Source organism: Erpetoichthys calabaricus, chromosome 2 (assembly GCF_900747795.2).
Source record: "Erpetoichthys calabaricus chromosome 2, fErpCal1.3, whole genome shotgun sequence".
NCBI lineage: Eukaryota > Metazoa > Chordata > Cladistia > Polypteriformes > Polypteridae > Erpetoichthys > Erpetoichthys calabaricus.
Window position 1 is genome coordinate 141,920,423 of NC_041395.2, and position 21,917 is coordinate 141,942,339.

General features: G+C 39.9%; 1 protein-coding gene across 4 annotated transcripts in view; it reads left to right on the forward strand.

Annotated features, from left to right (window-relative positions):
• The window catches only part of tbl1xr1a (TBL1X/Y related 1a), a 204,861-nt gene that overhangs the window by 155,155 nt on the left and 27,789 nt on the right, over positions 1–21,917 (forward strand). The window lies entirely within an intron of this gene.

Here is a 21,917-nt window from a genome sequence, read left to right on the forward strand (position 1 = left end):
AATTTTTATTATAGCTGTATATTTACATGAGCAAAGTGCTCTGAGCTCGTTAAGTTAAAAGAATGCTATAAAAATTAATTAGGCAAATCAATCCAATAAATTTAATTTTCTACTTATAAAATTGGACTAAGCAAGTTGATGTTTACTGTAAAGTTATGCTGTACATTTCATATATATATATATATAAAATAAAAAAAAAAATATATAATATGGGTAGGCAAAAGTATGTTTATAGTTGAATATGTAAAACAATTTATTCTTATATTTATTAATTATTGTATATATTTGTATTATTTGCCTTATTTGTCTTGTTTTTCTTCTTATTATTATTATTATTAAAGTGTGCTTGATTGTAGCAAGTAGACTACAACAATGTGTAAATAATGAAGACCGGCAATTTGAGCACTTATGAGATTGTACCTAAGTGCACTGTTTTTCTGTTTCTGCTGTGGTATCAAAACAGATATTGAGAATTGTAAAATTTATGACTATTGTAATTGTTACCAAAGTTATCTGACTATTGTCAAACTACACCTGTTTTTTTTATGGTGCAAGTTAAGTAAATGAAAATGATCAAAAAAGGTGCTTGTCTAAAACTGAGGGGCCAGGCACTGGGCTTGCAGACCATGCTCACATCAGATACTGAAAAGGGTGTATATGGCTTCAGGTTGTCAGCAATTCCAAGAAACTTGTAGTGGCTCCAACAAAGGATGTCACAAGAACAGATATTTAGTTTTCTAAAAACATAAATGTGCCAGCTGTTTTACAGTATCAGTAGTGCCGAAAATGTCCGTACTACACTCATGCATGACTGAATTACTCTGTAAGCCGCAATTAGTTCAAAAAACAGATTTGTGAGCGTTTTGAGAGTGAAATAATGTTACTGATCAGATGAGGTATATGGTAATCATTTAATTTGTATTGTAACTCATTTGTAACAGGAGATGAAATGGTACTGTGGTTAATTTATTTTAATAATGTCCTACAAAGTCTTGATATATGAACTGAGGCTTCTTATTTTTTTTCTGATTGTAACGAGCACTTCTACAGATATACATCTGTCCAAGCATCTATCTATTTTCTAATCAGTTTATACAGTTCAGGGTTGCAATGGAGGGGGACCTCATACGCATCGACAGTTAAGCATATAGAACGTTGGAATAACAGTGCTAACAGCAGCTGAAGCAAGAAAACACAAGACTAAAAAAAATGGACTATTTGGGTTATCTGCACCAGGGATTTTTTGGGGTTTATACAGTTTACACTGTGGAACCAAGCGATTAGCTTCCAAATCTTGACATTATTCATTCCGTTACCAATTTCATTTAATGTATTACAAGATTCTGTGGCACTTGGAACAGTGCATATTTTGTAGCTTTCTCTTAAATTTTTAAACATTCACAAAAGAATTTTGTGATACCAATAGTTGCACCCTGCCTTCAGTAGCATGTCATTATAGCATAACTAGGACTGTTCCTTCACCCAGGGACATCTTTCGGAGCATAGTAAACAGCATATTATTTAATGGAAGAGTGGTCTTTAAAGTTTTTCCTTTATATGTATGTATAAATACAGTCGGTTATGTATGTCAGTGTATATGTTTATACAGGGAGAAAGTGTGAGAGAGATATTTACACACTCATTGAGCAAATTACTTGGAACCCTGTACTTGTACTTACTAGGGCCTCCTTTTGCTCTCAAAACAGTCTCAGTAATTTGTGACATGGATTCCACGAGAGGCTGGAAATCATCCTTTGAGATTCTAGTCTATGTTGACAAGATTTCATCGCCCAATGTCGGCAGATTTATCAGCTACACATTCATGCTGCAAAACTCCCTTTCTATTACATCCCAAAGGTGTTCTTTTGGATTTAGATCTAGTGACTAGGAATGTCAATGAAGAATACTGAACTCATTGTCATGTTCATGAAACCAATTTGAGGTGACTATGGCTGTGTGACATGGTACAATATCATGCTGTAAGTAGCCTTTAGAAAATGGGTAAATTGTGGGCATGAAGGGATACACATGGTCAGCAACAATATTCAAATTTAAGAAATTCAAGTCTAGTACATAATCTGAGATGGTAAAAAGGTACGTGATAAACTACCAGACAACGTTCAAGTCTTAATTAACCTCCATTACTGCAGTAAAGCTGTATGTAACCAATTGCTTGTTCTCAGAAAAATGCCTTTTTCTATATCTCTGAAATTTTTTTTTTCTTTTTCCAGTTTTTGTTACCCTTAACATCTGGAAAAATGGGGGTGTTCTAAAACTTTTGACAGGTAGTGTATGCATGTGTGTTTGTGCATATAGGAAAGGACATCTATCTATCTATCTACACACACATATATATTCGGGTCCATAAGTATTTGGACATTGATGTAATTTTCATAATGTTGGCTCTGTACATCACTACAATGGATTTAAAATAAAACAATCAAGATGTGACTGAAGTATAGACTTTCAGCTTTAATTCAAGGGGGTTAACAAAAATATTGTATGGACTCTTTAGAAAACACAGCCATTTTTATACATGGCCCCCTTATTTTCAGTGGCTCAAAGGTACTTGGACAAACTACCATAATCATAAATATAATGATCATTTTCAATATTTGGTTGAAAATCCTTTGTCATCTCCAAGTTCTGGGTTTGAAAAAGCACTTTGGTTGTTTTTACAGTATGTTTTGGCTCATTGTCCATCTGTAATGTGTAGCAATTTCCTATCAGTTTTGCAGCATTTGGCTGAATCTGAGCAGACATTATATCCCTGTACACTTCAGAATTCATCCTGCTACTTCTGCCAGCAGTTATATCATTAATAGATGTTAGTGACTGACTTCCATTCGCAGACAACAATGATCATGCCATAAAAATGCCTCCAACATGTTTCACAAATGGTGTGGTATTCATTGGATCATGATCATGTGCCGGTCCTTCTGTTCTCCATACTGTTCTCTTTCCAACATTCTGGTATATTGATCTTAGATTCCTTTGTTTTCCTATGCTTGAGGTTTATCAGTGGTAAACCCTCTGTCTTTAGTTTCATGAATTCTTCTCTTGATTTAGGCTTTAGCAATGATTGGTGGGTAATTCCATGTCAAATCATCACACTTCTGGATTTGATCTATCTTACTAAACCACAGTTAATGTATGCACGGCGGACGCACCACGGCGCATGCGTACTGCCACAGTCAAATGCGGCGGCTTCCCAGAGTCAGTAGGTGGCGCCCAAAGAACAAAACGTACTGCACCGTTGCGCCCGCCCCACAGTCAAACGCAGCGCCTTCCCAAAAACACGGCGGCCTCCCCGTTGTGCCCGCCCCACAGTCAAAATGCGGCGGCTTCCCAGAGTCACCGCCCCAGAGTCAAACACGGCGACTTCCCAAGACGCGGCGGCTTCCCAGAGTCAGTATGTGGCGCCCAAATAACACAGTCAAACGCAGCGGCTTCCCAAAATGCGCCGGATTCCCACACTCAGTAGGTGGCGCCCAAACAACACAACCTGTAAGCGCACAAACAACATCACCTGTAAACTACACTTGCTCCGCGGCGGCTTCCCAGAGTCAGTAGGTGGCGCCCAAAGAACAGAAGGTACTGCGCCGTTGCGCTCGCCCCACAGTCAAACACAGCTGCTTCCCAGAACACGGACGCCTCCCAGAGTCACCGCCCCAGAGTCAAATGCAGCGGCTTCCCAGAGTCAGTGTGTGACGCCCAAATAGCACAGTCAAATGCGGTGGCTTCCCAAAACGCGCCGGATTCCCAGAGTCACTAGGTGGCGCCCAAACAACACAACCTGTAAGCGCACAAACACCACCACCTGTAAACTACACTTGCTCTAATCCACTGTGCCAGTAATATACATCACATAACGGTCATTCAGTAACACACAAACAAAAACGAGACCCCATGGATAAACACAATAAACGTAGGCTCCTTCAACACGCTTCACACACACCAGAAGCAAAGAACTCACGGCTCCAAAACGAAACACCTCAAGTAACGGAAATACAAAAACGAGCCCGTATGGATAGAAACAATGAACGCAGGTGCCTACAATGCGCCTCTGAAACAACACACGCAAAGGAGTCACGGCTACAAAAACAAAGAGCTCAACGGTTACAAATACAAAAGCGGGCCCGTACGGACTAAAACAATGAACGACGGCACCTAAAACGCGTTTCTGACACACTACATGCAAGAGACTCGTAAGAAACTGCACAAGGGCTACAAAGTCGTTCAGTATTTCCACAAAGAAAAAGACAAAGACAGGAACGACGGACAGACGCTGAACAATTCCGCCAGTTAGCTGAGAACGCATTCTATAATGAGTCCACTGTTCATGAAAATTCATTGGGATTAATGACTGTCATTTGCAGTCATTGTCATTCACTTAACTTCCTTGAGGAAAAAACTGGCAGTACAACTCATGAGTTTACACGTTGTTGTCAAAAAAGTCAGGTTCAGCTGCCTGCTTTGGAGGAATATCCTGAATATTTACGTAAGCTTTTGACTAACAATGTACCCGAAAGTAAAAGCTTTATGGAATGCATTAGATCCTACAATAGTTCATTTGCTTTTGCATCTACCGGGGTAAATATCAAGCCACCACCTGGGAATGGCCCATACTGCTTTCATGTGTGTGGACAAATATTGCATCGGATTGGAACAGTGCACCCTCAGCCAAATCAACAACGCAAATATGCACAGATGTACGTGTTAGATTTAGATGACGCAGTTTATCAACGAATGCACCTTCCTGAAAACAAGCACTGCACAGAGCTCATAATGAGAATCGTTGCTGAAGTCATAAACAATCACCCATTAGCAAACTCTATAAAGATGCTACATGAGGTTGAAAAAGAAGCCAATACAAAAGCACAGGCGGACAGTGTGGCACCAACTAAAATTGCCTTAGTACTAATAAAGGACAAAGAACACGATCCGAGATGATACAATGTTCCCATCGTTAATGAAGTGGCAATTGTGTTTCAAAGTAAAGACGGGGAGCCTCCGTTTCGCCGCGATATTGTCATGCATTTACGTCCTGATGGAACCAACCAACCTAAATTCCAACACGTGGACATTTATTTTCCTAAACTTGATACTTTGACATACCCCATTTTGTTTCCGACTGGCCAGGATGGATGGAGTGCCGGAATTTGCAGATATAAAAAGAATCAAGCACAGAAAAGATCACGGGTATCAATGAAAGAATATTTTTCGTACAGACTCTCAGTAAGAGACGAGTTTAATCCATTAATCAATGCAGGAAAGCTAACTCAACAATACATAGTTGATGCTTACGTTCGAGCAGAATCAAATGATCTCCAATGGATTAAAAACAACCAACCTACACTGAGGGCTGATAACTACAGGGCGCTGATGGAGTACATAAATCGTGATGCTGACGTGGTGGATCACCCTGCTGGAAAGGCGGTTATTTTACCATCTTCCTTTCAAGGCAGCCCACGTAATATGCAGCACCATTACCAGGATGCAATGGCTATTGTTAGAAAGTTTGGCAAACCTGATCTATTTATCACTATGACTTGCAATCCTAAATGGAAAGAAATTACAGATAATCTTATGCCATGGCAAACAGTTGAACGTTGTCCTGATTTAGTTGCAAGAGTCTTTAGACTCAAACTAAATAACCTGCTGGAGGATATCAAGAAGAAATCTCTATTTGGTCCTGTTACAGCAATTATCCACGTTATAGAGTTTCAGAAGAGAGGTTTACCGCACGCCCATATTCTGATAATCCTTGATGATTATTCCAAAATTCGCACAGAGGATGACATAGATAAAATAGTAAAAGCTGAAATTCCAGACCGTCACAGTTGTCCACGTCTCTTTCAAATTGTTATCAGAAATATGATCCATACACCATGTGGCAATGCAAATCCGAACAGTCCATGTATGGTGAATGGCAAATGTTCTAAGGGCTTCCCCAAAGATTTCCAACATGTTACACTTGGAAATGTCAACGGATATTCTAAGTACAGTGGAACCCCGGTTTACAAGCAGCTCGGTATACGAGTAATTCGGTTTACGAGCCGCGATCCGAGCAAAATTTCTGCCCGGTTTACGAGGCCTGCCCGTTTTACGAGCCGAGCTCCGAAACGTCACCGCTAGTTTCCGCTTCGCCTTTCTTACCCGGAAACCTCTACCCCTTCTACCCAGAGCCATATCATACATATTGGGCATTAACCAAGTCTTCAAAGAAGGTAGGAAGTGGAAAGGACAGCAGCAAGAAGAAAAGGATGCTGTCAGTCGAGTTGAAGCAGGAAATTATAGAAAAGCATGAGAGAGGTGTGCGTGTGATGGAACTCGCCAAAATTTACGACCGCAGTACGTCCACGATATGCACAATACTAAAGCAAAAGGAGACCATAAAGAGTGTAAAAGTAGCAAAAGGCATGACCGTAATTACACAGCAAAGGTCGGCTATCCACGAAGAAATGGAAAACCTGCTGTTATTGTGGATAAAAGAGAAAGAGTTGGCAGGAGATATGCTTACTGAAACAGTCATAAGTGAGAAAGCTCACATCATTTACAATGACCTGAAGCAGAAAGAACCATCCACATCTACGGATGTAGTAGAACCAGAATTCAAGGCTAGTCATGGATGGTTCGACAGATTTAAGAAGCGATCAGGCATTCACTCTGTCGTAAGACATGGCGAGGCAGCAAGTGCAGACCAGAAGGCAGCTGGCGAGTTCATCACACGTTTCGCGCAGCTCATCGAGGCAGAATGTTACATCCCCCAGCAAGTTTTTAATTACGACGAGACGGGGCTTTTTTGGAAGAAAATGCCCCGTACGACGTACATCACAGCAGAGGAGACGAAGATGCCAGGACATAAGCCGATGAAGGACCGCCTCACCCTTGCATTGTGTGCAAATGCTAGCGGTGACTTTAAAGTGAAGCCACTGCTAGTCTATCATTCAGAGAATCCTCGAGCCTTTAAGACTCGCAGGATTCTTAAAGAAAAACTGCAAGTGATGTGGCGCGCCAATCCAAAGGCATGGGTTACGCGGTAGTTCTTCATCGACTGGGTAAATCTCTGCTTTGGACCTGCGGTGAAGAAGTATCTTCAAGAAAACAAACTGCCTCTGCAAGCGTTACTTGTCCTCGACAATGCTCCAGCTCACCCGCCCGGTCTCCAAGACAACATCCGGGAAGAATATCAATTCATAAAAGTCCTCTACCTCCCACCCAACACGACTTCAATCCTGCAACCGATGGATCAGCAGGTCATTTCCAATTTCAAAAAGCTCTACACGAAGCATGTGTTCAAACGATGCTTCGATGTGACAGAAAATACGGAGCTAACACTCCGAGAGTTCTGGAAAGAACATTTCAACATCGTGCAATGCCTACGCATGATTGACCTGGCGTGGAAAGAAGTGACCAGAAGAACACTGAATTCTGCATGGAAGAAGTTATGGCCTGATGCGGTTGCAGCGAGGGACTTTGAAGGATTTGGTCTTGATACCGAGACTGAGACCGAGACCAACATGCCCGACGTAGATCCAGTGCATGAAATCGTGTCCCTCGGCAAGTCGATGGGTCTGCAGGTTGACGAGGGTGATATCAACGAGCTTGTCGAGGAACATGAGGGGGAACTCTCAACACAGGAGTTAATTGAGCTGCAGGACATGCAACGTACGGAGGCTCTGCAAGAGATCAGCGGTAGTGAGGAGGAGGTCGAGACAGAGGAAATTTCGACAAGTGAAATTAAAGAAGTGCTGGGAATGTGGGAGAAGGTTACAAGTTTCATTGAAAAGAAACATCCAGAAAAAGTTGCAACTAGTCGTTCTGCAGCAAATTATGATGACACCTGCTTGGCTCACTTCCGTAAGCTTTTAAAAAGCAGGCAAAAGCAAACGTCGTTGCATAGGTATCTTTATACTAAAACTGAAACTGCTATAAGTGAAGGTGCCGAAAGTGCAGCCAAAAAGGCAAAAACAGATGATTAGCATAAAAAAAAATCATACGTACGTAATGTTAAGTGTTAGGCTAAGTTTAAAGTTAAGAAAGTTTATTTTTTTACAATTCATGTACGTACGTACAGTTAAGAAAGTGCAATTTTAGTTTTTTTGGATGTGAAGGTGCCAAAAATGCAGCCAGTCCTTTAGTCCTCCCTCCCTCCCTCCTTCCTCCCTCCTTCCTCAGTCGCTCTCCGTTATCTGCCGCCAAGGTAAGGTTACATTTTCTTAAGTTGGTTTATCTTTTATTTAACTATATTTACTAATACAGTATTTTGATGTTTGTTTCTTATTTAAAAACATGTTTTTTTCCATTATTTATGATATTTTGGGGACTTTTTGGGAGGGCTGGAACGGATTAATCTCATTTCCATTATTTTAAATGGGGGAAAATTCGTTCGGGTTACAAGCAGATCGGGTTACGAGCTCGGTTCTGGAACAGATTAAACTCGTAACCCGGGGTTCCACTGTATATGAGAAGGCAGACAAATGAATTGCAAGTTGTACCGGGTCGTCCAATTGACAACAGCTGGGTAGTACCATACAATCCTTATTTATGTTTACGATACAACTGCCATATTAATGTTGAAATCTGCGCTACAGTGAAAAGCGTTAAGTATTTATTCAAATACGTTTACAAGGGACATGATAGTGCTAATCTTTCAGTGTCTGAAACAAATGATCACGATGAGACTCGAATGTATGTGGATTCACGGTACGTCAGTGCTCCAGAAGCCATTTGGAGAATATTTTGCTTTCCAATGCACTATCAAAGCCACACCATTTGTCGGTTGCCAGTTTATTTGGAGGACGAGCAAAATGTCTGTTTTCGACCAGGGAATGAAATCTTAAGCACCACAGAGAGCAGCTACAACAGATACTAAACTTACCGCGTGGTTTAAGCTCAATCAAGAGGATCAAGATGCTCACCAGTGGAAGTATTTGGAAATTCCTGTTCACAATGTTTGGGTTGACAATGGTACATTCTGGAGAAGACGACAGCAACGTGGTGATAAAGTCATAGGCAGAATGTACACTGTGAGTATTAAGGACCCGGAAAGGTTTTATCTACGATTACTACTTCAACATGAAACCGCTGCTACGTCATTTAACGACCTTAAAACTGTTCAAGTTGGAAACGCCATCAAACTGTGCAAGACATTCCAGGAGGCAGTAAATGAAAAAGGATTTTTATTGGATGATACAATTTGGCAAAAAACTCTACACGATGCAATATCGTATTCAATGCCAGATAAGGTTCGCCAGCTGTTTGCTTATATCTGTGCATTTTCCTCCCCATCAGATCCATTGCACCTCTGGAATACAAACAAGGAAGGAATGATAGAAGACATATGCCACAAGCTGCATGGAAACTATGATTCCTGCGTCAACTGTGAAGCCTATGCACTTAAAGACATTCAGTCTGCTCTCATACTCTTTGGATATACGTTACAGAACTTCAATTTTCCAAATATTCCACCTTCATTACCTGCTTTGCATTCAGCGCCAATAAATCTTCAGGAAGAGCAAGACATTGCGCAAAGAATGATTGCCAGTTTAAATCCCTTACAATCTGCTGCTTTTAATAAAATTGTTCTTGCCACAGAAGACGACAGCCCAATACCCAAATGCTACTTTCTTGACGGCCCTGGGGTAAGCGGAAAAACGTACCTTTATGAAACACTTACACATTTCTTTTCTGCAAAGAAACAGTTGATTGTCGCTTCAGCTACAACCGGGGTAGCGGCTAATCTGTTAATAAATGGTCGAACATGTCACTCTTTGTTCAAGCTTCCAGTTCCAATCACGGAAACGTCAGTTTCAACAATGAAAATGCACAGTGACAGTGCAAATCAGATCCGTCTGGCGAAACTATTAATTTTAGATGAATGTACGATGGCATCCATTCATATACTCAATACCATTGATAGACTGCTCAGAGCGTTAATGGATAATGCTATTCCATTTGGAGGAAAGGTTCTTTTATTAGGAGAAGATTTTTGACCGTGCCTGCCTGTTGTTCTGCACGCCATGCGTTCAGCTATTATTCAGTCCAGTTTGAAATACGCAGAGAATTGGCATTACTTTGAGAAACTAACCTTACTACAGAACATGCGCTGTGCTGATCCAGCATATACCGATTGGTTGTTGCGACTAGGAAATGGAGACTTTACCAATGGATATCTGCTTCACCCAGATATTATTGAAATTCCTCACGCCTTTCTCTGCGACGACTTGGTAACGGAGATATTTGGTGAATCGATATCATTAGACCAAATACCACATTTAACGCACCGAGCTGTGTTATGTCCAAAGAATATTGACGTAGACCACATAAATAACCAAGTGATTGCATTACTTCCTGGAGAAAGACACGTCTTTCTAAGTACTGACAGTATTGATTCTGACAACGAAACTGAGCACCTTCATTTCCCACCTTCATTTCCCATTAGAATATTTAAACAGTATTAACCCGGCCGGATTACCACAACACAATCTTAACCTTAAAGTGGGAACAATAGTCATGCTATTAAGAAACCTTAATACTAAACAAGGTTTATGCAACGGGACACGGTTAGTCGTTAACACCATGACAGAACATGTTATCAAGACACGGGTAATAACTGGATCCCATACTTCCAATACCGCTTTGATCCCAGAATTGACCTTACAAGTTCTGACCTGGAATTACCCTTTAAACCTAAATGACGGCAATTTCCCATTAAGGCTGCATTTGCCATGACCATCAACAAATCCCAAGGACAAACCATGGACAAAGTAGGCATTTACCTTTCTGAGCCTGTACTTGCACATGGACAACTGTATGTTGTCTTTTCGAGAGTTCGTTGTTCGTGTGACGTTAAAGTTAAGGTTTTAACTACTCCATACCAGGGACAACTACTTCAAGAACAACAAGCCATCTCTACTCAAAATGTTGTTTATAAAGAGATATTTGATTAACTGTTTTTATTTTTCATGTTTGGAATGTTTACTTTCCAGAATACTTCGCGTGAACCTTTCCACTCCGCTTTTGGTTTCGACTAACATGATACGACAATTACAATACCATTTTTGTTTTAATAAATCGTTTAATGTTGGTACAAATGTCTACATGTAATTCACTAACAACTTTACCAAAACGCTCCCACCCAACATCACTTTTCGTTCCAGACGCGCCGCGATGTATGCACACAGCCCCTCACCGCCCCAAACACAAACCCAGCGGCTTCACCGACTCAGTGGATGGCACACAAACAAAACAGCCTGTAAACTAAACATGCTCTGCTCCACTCTGCCAGCGGTCGGTGTCAGGAAAGAAAAAGGAATCACTGCTCCACAAAACGAAACCGCTTTAGTACGGATGTGCTTATTTAATTAAATGACATTTCCACTTTCCAACGATCGGAGGAGACAGAAACTGATTGCCATTCTTAGATTAACGATTCTTTACAGAATCGCGGGCTTACTGGTCATCACAGATTTAAATGAATCTTGGCATGCTAATTTGGTTATATGAATAACTCATGGAACTGAAATTGCAAGCGTCTTGGATCGGATCATATTAAGGGAGATTTAAGATAAAGTTTGAACTTAGGGGTTGGGTGGGGATTATAACTTTCACTGGCTACATATCCCTAACTATAAGTTGCACAGAAATGGTTCTCATATCGTTTTAAAGCTCTTTTCCAGCTCTATATTTTGCATAAATACTATGCTATCACCAAAATAAAAAATGACCATGTTATGAGTGATTATATTATTAAAAATTGAATAGTGAAGAAAACCATATTTTAAAATTGATCTTTTTTTACTAATGCTAGCTTATAAATATCATGAACATCTCCAGAAAATTTGGTTTTTGAGTCATTGCTGAGATATTATTACTTATAAGTGGCATCACTTGGTTCTCATATCACTAATGAGCCTTTTTCATAGCAGCCATATTCACATGAAATAGTGTTGCAAGCACAGGTGTAAGTAATGACATTAATTAAGGTTCCAATTATGCTACACTGAAATTGAACAGAAGCTTCATTAATGTCTGTGCTTGCCATACTATTTCATGTCTCAATGGTTGCTGTGAAAAGGGCCTATTCCAGTGTGGGTAATCCGTGCCAATGCTCAGCCCTGCATTAATCAGAGTGGAGTGAGGTGTACAAATTGGTCACGTGTAATGAATCAATAGCAGATGCTGTCCATTACCTGCTGGAGATCAAAGCATTGTCTTTGCTGCAGCAGCATACATTTCCATAATGTCTTCGGCAGAGAAGTTGTTTAGACTCAGTCAGAAATCTTGTTGTGACCCCTTCAAATGTCATCCCAAGAAGATAAACCATGCTTTAAGAGATGTGTCTGAGACAGCAACACAGAATCACCCAAGTCTCAATTTAAGGTCAGGTCATAACATCTGCAGAAATTGCTGTGTGAGACGATCAAAACTCACATCTAAGAACGAACCAATCTGTCAGTCTGACTCTTCCAGTAGTGACTTAGCAGACTCTCCTGATCCTGAACCTATGGCTGGTCCCTCAACATCTGGGGCCTCATGTATAAACGGTGCGTACGCACAGAAATGTTGTGTAAGAACGTTTCCACGTTCAAATCGTGATGTATAAAACCTACACTTGGCGTAAAGCCATGCACTTTTCCACGGTACCTCATACCCTGTCGTACGTAAATTCTCCGCTCGGTTTTGCAGACTGGCGGCACCCAGTGTCAAAGTAGTGCTACTGTTCCTGTGTGGTTACCCTTTCTTAGATCCACATCCACGACGGCGGCTTTATCAAATACACTGAAATTAACCGCATATCGTTCATAAATTTAATGCATCTGATTGTAATTAACCTGTAACAATATAATGGTCCACAGGATGGTCAAACTATTCTAAATACCATAACTGCTTTAGCGTTGTTACTCTCATTGCACCTTCTTCTTCTTCTGTCAGCTGCTCCCATTAGGGGTTGCCACAGCGGATCATCTTTTTCCATATTACTCGCACTACACCACTTGGAGTATTTATATCACTATATCTGAGTGTGAATCACAGATCTACAGCGATTGGAAAGAGAATTATCGGTATACAGCATCAAGCGCTCTCTGCCTCAGCCATTCGATATTTGAACTGCTCTCATCTGACCAACGCTTCACAGCCTTTCCTGTTCGGACCTCGCAGTTCACAGTTTCATCCCAAGAACTATACATGCACTCAATCAGTCCATCAAGTGCTCTTTGTAGAACTGTTTGTACTTGCAAGTTACTGTGAGGTAATTGTACTTATGATAGTTATAATATTGCACAACCTGAGCCACTTTATAAAGCGCGTATTTACATATGATGACGATATCATTTTTAAGATGAAATGCAGCAAAATATATTGATTATATTATACAGATAAAACTTAACTTTAACTACATGGTGCCATAGTACTAGCAAGAAGCTGGCTCTCCGTTCACGGATTGTTCCTGCCGCACGCTGTTTTCATGCTGTGGCTGGCGCGACACTGGAAGGATAGATGGATAGAATAATTAAACATTATGAAGATATTTCGATGTTCCTTAAAAGTTTTGAAGAATCAGCGTTCTAAGCTTACAGATGGCTTAACGTCTATTACAGAGCTGATTGTGTGGTGATTGGGTATTTGGAGAAAGAAAAGTAAGGACAGGAATTGGGGGTTAGTACTTTTGAAAAAGACAGTACTTCTGTAATAAAGCATTTCATTGAAGGTCGCGTATGGCGCAGCAAGCATCTTGCTGTAAGACATGAACAATCACTGCGCCACCGTGTTCCCATGTTTAATAACATGCTTTAACGCATATCATCATGAAAATGATATCACGTATACTGCTCAGTATTTTAATTATTCAGAGAGCTGTAATATTACGAACGTAATGGATTCTGTGTCCTGTCGGAGGAAGAGCACGTAGTGATTCAGGCATATAGAGCACATATAAGATCAAATACACAACAAAGCATTTAACGTGATACTTTAGTTATGATGGGATTTGAGAAACTAGTAAATCAAACAATTTTAAGATGAAATTTATGATGTTCTACTTTAATGACAAAATAAACTACATGAGTAAAGTGGAAATTTCGAGATTAAAGTTGACATTTTGTGCTTTTTTCACACTGTGTGCCTTTTTTTCACTATACCCTAATAAGCTTTCATATGACATTCAGACGTTGGGCTACGAGTAGCCTTTTCACGGCGACTTGATATATGACAGCTTTTTTTATTTCGGGCACTGTGCGACTTTGTGAACTTGACCTTTCGAGTTTTTGAGTGACACACTATGTCACTCGGATCAGCTTCCTTCTGTTGCTTATATAACTGTTTAAACCAACAAATAGTACGTTTTTCTTTGTCTCCATTTGGTATTCGCTGAAATTCTTTATTTTTCCTTGTACTTTTGCCATTGCCGTTTCACAGAACGCTGGGCTTAAGGACTACAGTAATCCCTCGCTATATCGCGCTTCGCCTTTCGCGGCTTCACTCCATCACGGATTTTATATGTAAGCATATTTAAATATATATCGCGGATTTTTTGCTGGTTCGCGGATTTCTGCGGACAGTGGGTCTTTTAATTTCTGGTACATGCTTCCTCAGTTGGTTTGCCCAGTTGATTTCATACAAGGGACGCTATTGGCAGATGGCTGAGAAGCTACCCAACTTACTTTTCTCCCTCTCTCTCTTGCGCTGACTTTCTCTGATCCTGACGTAGGGGGATTGAGCAGGGGGGCTGTTCGCAAACCTAGACGATACGGACGCTCGTCTAAAAATGCTGAAAGATTATCTTCACGTTGCTACCTTCTGTGTGCAGCTGCTTCGTGAAGCGACATGCTGCACGGTGCTTCGCATACTTAAAAGCTCGAAGGGCACGTATTGATTTGTGCTTGTTTGTTTTTCTCTGTCTTTCTCTCTCTCTCTCTCTGCTCCTGACGGAGGGGGTGTGAGCTGCCGCCTTCAACAGCTTTGTGCCGCGGTGCTTCGCATACTTAAAAGCCAAACAGCCCTATTGATTTGTTTGCTTTTCTCTATCTCTCTGACATGCTCTACTCCTGACGCGCACTCCTTTGAAGAGGAAGATATGTTTGCATTCTTTTAATTGTGAGACGGAACTGTCATCTCTGTCTTGTTATGGAGCACAGTTTAAACTTTTGAAAAAGAGACAAATGTATGTTTGCAGTGTTTGAATAACGTTCCTGTCTCTTTACAACCTCCTGTGTTTCTGTGCAAATCTGTGACGCAAGCATGAAAATTTAAAAATAACCATATAAACATATGGTTTCTACTTCGCGGATTTTCTTATTTCGCGGGTGGCTCTGGAACGCAACCCCCGCAATGGAGGAGGGATTACTGTATTTATATTGATTTGCATATTCAAAGATGCATAATTCTGGGAGGAGTTGGGGCGGGACAGCAAGCGCGTGCACGTGTGTTTATTTCCATGCTGAGCGGGATTTATGTAGTGGAAGAACACGGAAGTTGGCGAACGCACAGATTCCTGCATCTGGATTTTTCTGTGCGTAAGCACATTTCGGCTTTTGCGCTTACGTCATGTTATAGTGCGAATTCTACGCACGCCGTTATGCATGAGGCCCCTGGAGAGGAGAGGACATAGCTAGGATGTGTTGAAGAAACTATGCCCAGCACTGGAGAGTTGAGGCTGTGCTTTTTACATCCTCATGGATAATTTCCATCCTACTTATTCCCATACCATTCTGATACACTTGTCATGGATCATCTTTAGTAGCTGAACCTGTGATGACAACAGGACAGACATAAATTCACAATTTCAAGCAAAGACACAATTGCTGAATAAGTCTCTGATAGAGTATAAATTGAGAGTGTAGCCATTGTTTATGTTCTTACATTCCCACCTTATCATTCAAACAGTACAGCTTGTATGTAACTTATTCAAGATTCCACCAAAGTTATTTTTTTTCCTCACTCCCATCTAGTTTCAGTTTAGTTTTTGTGTTAGTTTTTCATGTTTATGAGGAGAGGCTTGATCTGTATTTTCTGACAACATACAGTGAAGGAGTGCATGATCTGAAGTATGATTTACTTAATTCAAGACCTTTTTTAGTAGGCCTTTAGTAGGTCTCTCAAGAAGTCAAAAGTGTGAACTGAAGGGAAAAACTAAAACTATTCTGATTTTACCATTAATTCTGTTTTGTTTTAGTTACTTTGGCATTATTGCCTTTTTTATAAATTTTTTTAACTGTAATTTTTATCTTTATTTCTATTAAAATGATGTTTTCACTGTTAGTTCTGGCTTTTAGTTTTAGTTTTCATGAACCCTAATAACCCTGTACTGTCCTCTAGTCACTAACTGCTATTATAAGGAATTGTGGTTTTGATGTCCACTTCAGGTATGTAACGATATCTCAGCAACAACATCTCAGCAACGACTCAGAAACCAAAATTTCTGGAGATGTTCATGAAATTATAAGATAGCTTTAGTAAAAATTGACCAATTTTAAAATATGTTTTTTTTCTTTTTTTGCTATTCAATTTTTCATTTTGGGGATAGCATAGTATTTATGCAAAATATAGAGTGGAAAAGAGCTTTAAAACAATATGGGAGCCACGTCTGTTCAGCTTATATTTAGGGAGATATAGCAAGTCAAAGTCATAATCCCCACCCAACCTCTAATTTCAAACTTTGTTAACTTAAAATTCCCTTAATATTGTTCTAAGACACATGCAAATTTCAGTTCCATAACCAAATCAGCATGCTAAGTTTTGTTAAAATCTGTGATGATGAGGTCCAAAAGTGTAATTTGACATTGAATTACCCAGGTCTACCTCCCAGAGAGTGTTGTTGGTTTGGCTAAATATTGTGAAGGGATTCTTCTTCACCAAGGACAGAATTCTGCAATCATCCAGCACAGTTGTCTTCTTCAGTTTTCCAGACCTTCTGGTGTTGCTGAGTTTACCAGTGTGTTCCTTCTTTTTATGAATGTACCAAATGGCTGATCTGACAACTCCTGGTGTTTCTGCTCTCTCTCTAAGGGGTTTGTTTTTTTTTTCTCAGCCTAATGATGGGCTGTTTTTATTTGCATGGACAGCTCTTTGGATCTCATATTGAGAGTTTACAGTGACCGTTTCTAAATGCAAATTCCACACTTGGAATCAACTGCAGACCTTTTATCTGCTTAATCTACTTATCCTCCTTGACCTGACAGCTGCTTTTGACACAATAGACCATAACATCCTTCTTCACCGCCTGCAATACACTATTGGACTCTCAGGAATTGTTCTAAATTGGTTTACATCATACCTGACTGGCAGAACTGAGCATGTCGCCCTTGGCAGCGCAAAGTCCCACACCCACAACGTCGCCTGTGGTGTTCCACAGGGCTCTGTGCTGGGCCCTATCCTTTTTACTATCTACATGCTCCCCCTTGGAACTGTCATTGGCAGACATGGTTTATCGTTCCATTGCCATGCTGATGACACTCAGCTTTACCTCAGGACTACTCCCACCTCCTCTACTGCTCCTCTGCCAACATCTACATTGTCTACCTGCCTGGAGGAGATAGAGGCATGGATGAGGCTCAATTTTCTTCAGTTGAACAGATCCAAAACAGAAGCCATCTTAGTTGGTACATCACATCATCTTCGCTCTTCTACCATCACCAGTATTACTTTCTCTGGCCAAAATATTCCTCTTTCCACATCTGTTACTAATTTGGGTGTTAGAATGGACTCCCAACTTACTTTTGACACCCACATCAAATATCTCTGTAAGTCATCTTTTTACCATCTCAAGAACATCGCCAAACTCCGCCCATTACTCACCCTGGCAGATGCAGAGAAGCTCGTCCATGCCTTTGTCTCTTCCAGGCTGGATTACTGTAATGCACTCGTCATTGGGATTCCTGGCAAGAGTATCCAGAGACTCCAGTATATTCAGAACAGCGCTGCCAGGATCCTGATGAGGGTGCGAAAGTATGATCACATCACCCCAATCCTGAAAACCCTTCACTGGCTCCCTGTTTCATTCAGAATAGAGTACAAGGTCTCCCTTCTTACCCATCAGTGCATTTATGGACATGCCCCTCTTTATCTACAGGAACTTCTTACCCCCCATAACTCCTTACGTTCCCTCCGCTCTGTACTCACTAACACTCTTCAAGTCCCCAGAACTAAGCTCAGCAGCATGGGTGACAGGGCGTTTTCATCGGTGGCGCCGAGGCTGTGGAATGCCCTCCCTGATTACCTGAGAGCCCCACAGTCGACTGAGGCCTTTAAGCGAAACCTAAAAACTCATCTTTTTAGAAAGTCATTTTGTTAAAGTATTTTATAGACTCTTCTGTTCTTTTTTATTTTATTATTCTATTTTTACTCTGTAGCACTTTGGGATTGCTAAAATATAAAGTGCAATATAAATAAAATTTATTATTATTATTATTATTATTATTAATAGTTAATAAAATAATGAGGGAACTTCTCCCACCTGGCTATGGAACAACTTGTGACTCAAATGTCCAAGTACTTTTGAGCCTCTGGAAATGGGTGAGCTGTGCAGAAAATTGGCTGTCATTTCTAAATGGCTCATACAATATTTTTGTAAGCCCTATAAATTAAACCTGAAAGTCTATAATTCAGTCACATAATGATTGGCTTATTTCATGTCCATTGTGGTGGCAAACAGAGACACAATTATGATGATACTTGTCTATCTATCCATCCATCCATCGAGTAACATTGATTATCTTCTTATAATGGCACCTTTTAAAGGGTTTGATATATTAGGCAGCAAGTAAATAGTTTTTGAAGGTGATGCATTGGAAGCAGGAAAAGATCTCAGTTACTTTCGCTAGGGCCAAATTCTGATAGCTAGACAATTCTGATAGCTAGACAACTTGGTCAGAGCATCTTCAAAGCGGCAGGTCTTCTAAGTTGTTCTGGTATGCAGTGGTTAGTACCTACCAAACATGGTCTAAGCAAGGACAGCCATTGAAATGTCAGCAGGGTCATGAGTGCCTAAATGTCATTCATGCATATGGAGAGCAAAGGGTAGACCATTTGGTTCAGTCCCACAGAATTGATGAAAACCCTAATTGCTGGCCATGAGGGAAAGATGTCAGAACACAGAATGCATTGAAGCTTCTTGCATATGGGTTGCAAACTGGTCAGTGTGCCCATGTTGACCTCTGTCCACTGTTGAAATCACCTATGGTGGGCATGTTTGACTGTCAGAATTGGATCATGGAGCAATGGAAGAAGGCTGCCGGGTCTAATGAATCATGTTTTCTTTTAGGGCATGTGGACGGCCCAGTGTGTGTTCGTCATTTACCTGGGGAAGAGATGGCAACAGTATACAGTATGGGAAGAAAAGAAGCTGTAGGAGGCAGTGTAATGCACACTGTCACATAGCAAAAATTGTTCAGAAATGGTTTGTGAAATAAGAAAGAAAGATAGAAAGAGAAAGGAAGAACATTATTTGTCCCCAGGGGAAGTTTTTTTTTTTTACGGAAGCACTTTAAATAAATTAATTAATAAACAGATAGATAAATATATACACACACAGTATGGTCTGAACATACACCAGAATGAGGAAGAAAAGGAAGAAAATTTTAAAAAGAGAAAAAGAAAACTTTTGTCTTGGCAGTCACAGTCACGTTGAGGAATTATACAGGTGTATTGCTGTTGGTATAAATGAGCTCCAGTAGTGCAAGAAGGTGTGTTAGAAAGCAGATGCACGGTATTATTCATAATGGCACTCGGTTTTGTTTCCATTCTTTCCTTTGTTACTGCCTCCAGGGGGTCCAGAGTGTGTTCCATAACTGAAACTGCCCTTTTAATTAGGTTGTCAATTTGGTGGGCATCTCTTGAAATGTTACCAGCCCAGGACACCACAACATAGAAAACTGCACTGGCTCTTACAGAGTTGTTGAAGATGTGAAGGATGTTCACATTAAAGGAATACAGTATCCTAAGGAAAAAGGAACCTGCTCTGCCCTACCTTACAGTCCAATCTGTCATTGATGTGGACCCAAAAGTACTTGTAGGAGTGCCTCTATCACCTCTACATCCACTCCATGAGTAGTGAAGGCTCTTTGTTATGGCAAAAGTCTATAACCAGTTCCTTGGTTTTGCTGCAGATAATTCTTTTTGCACTAAGAATCAAACTTCTCAAAAACAAGTCAGATCCATGGAGGCCCCACCTCACAACTTGCCAAATACCACTGGACACTTTTGGAAATCTTGTGGAGTCCATATCTCGATGTGGGACAAACACAATATATGGTTTTATTGTTATGGATGATTGGTGTATGTATATATATATATATATATATATATATATATATATATATATATATATTTATTAGTGCTGGGCGGTATGACCAAAATTCTATATCATGGTATTTTTCAAAATTATACCGGTTTCACGGTATTCAACGGTATTTTTTTCCCATGCATAAGTGGATGTTAATCACATTTTCAACTGCAATTACTGCAGTAGACTGGCTAAGAATAACCTATTCCACTGTCATGAGAATTGTACATTGTACAAAAAAACATTTTAATGTGCACACAAGTATTAATAAAGGTTTGCATGGCCCTATAAAGTGATAATTTTCAAGGGGGTGGCACTAATAAAGAGAAGGAATCGCATTGCATGACAGGTGCATTCAAAATATAGAATCTTTTTATTGAACAAATTTTGCAAACAACTTAAACTAAAATTTTGACAACATATTTTCAACCATCCAAAGAGGCATTTAGACGTAGTAAAATATCTAGAGGCGTTGTCAAAAGTTGTATTGCACTGAACATGTCTTAGAAAATGAATAAATAGTAAATGTTTTTTGTAAACCAGCTACACTTTCTGTTAATGTTAACAATCTCTGTCCACTGACACGTTAAAGTGACTTTTTAAATAACTTTACCATTATTAAACTGCATAATATTTAAACTAATAAATAATAACAATAAAATAAATAATGGTGCAACTTCCAGTAACAATACTATTATTTCAAGACTTCAAGCCCAGGTGCATTACACAGTATTCACCTATTAAAAATAAATAAAATAAAACAAGTGCAACTTGGTGATGACATCTTTACCAACTGAACCATCATTCAGGCATACTGCATTAATATGGAACTTGCTTCAAGCTAAGCTATACACATAAATAATAAAACTACAACTTGCATTTATAATGGTATTTGTAGTATAGCCCTACGGAAGCATATTAGGGAAGTGGTGAAGAAAAAAAAAATACGGACACAGTGAAGAAAAAAAAACTATATGTCGAGAATAAAGTCGACATGTTGACTTTATTCTCGACATTTCCACTTTATTCTCGCCGTTTATGTCGAGATTAAAGTTGACATTTCAGCTTTATTCTCATAGTTTATTTTGTCATTAAAGTAGAATGTCGTAAACTAAACTTCATCCTAAAATCAATGTTAAATTTACTAGATTTTCTCAAACCCTGTCATAAGTTATGTAGCACATTAAATGCTTTGTGTTAAGTGTTCCCCGACCCAGTTGTTAATCGCTATGCGCTTCTTAAAATGACTTCCTCTGCACTAAGAGGAGGCACAGGCAGCAATCGCTGCACAGAATACATTCACTTCATGATATTCCTGCTCTCTGAAAATTTAGAATGCTTTTTTTTTTGTTCAACTTTATCGTCTGCTACAGCTTCCGTTTTGGAATGTTCTTTGTCCATTTTCACTGTTCAATACCTCCACTAACGCATGTACTCCGTTGCATGTGTGTTTAGCGGTGCAGCAGTGAAAAAGGTTTAAGGGGGTTAAACAGTTTCCCGCTGCGCCACATTCCGAACATTATTTTGGCTATTTAAACCTGTGTTACGGTATAAAAAAAATCCATATCATAACAAAAATAAAAACGGTTTTTGGTTTGAACCGGTATACCACCCAGCACTAATATATATA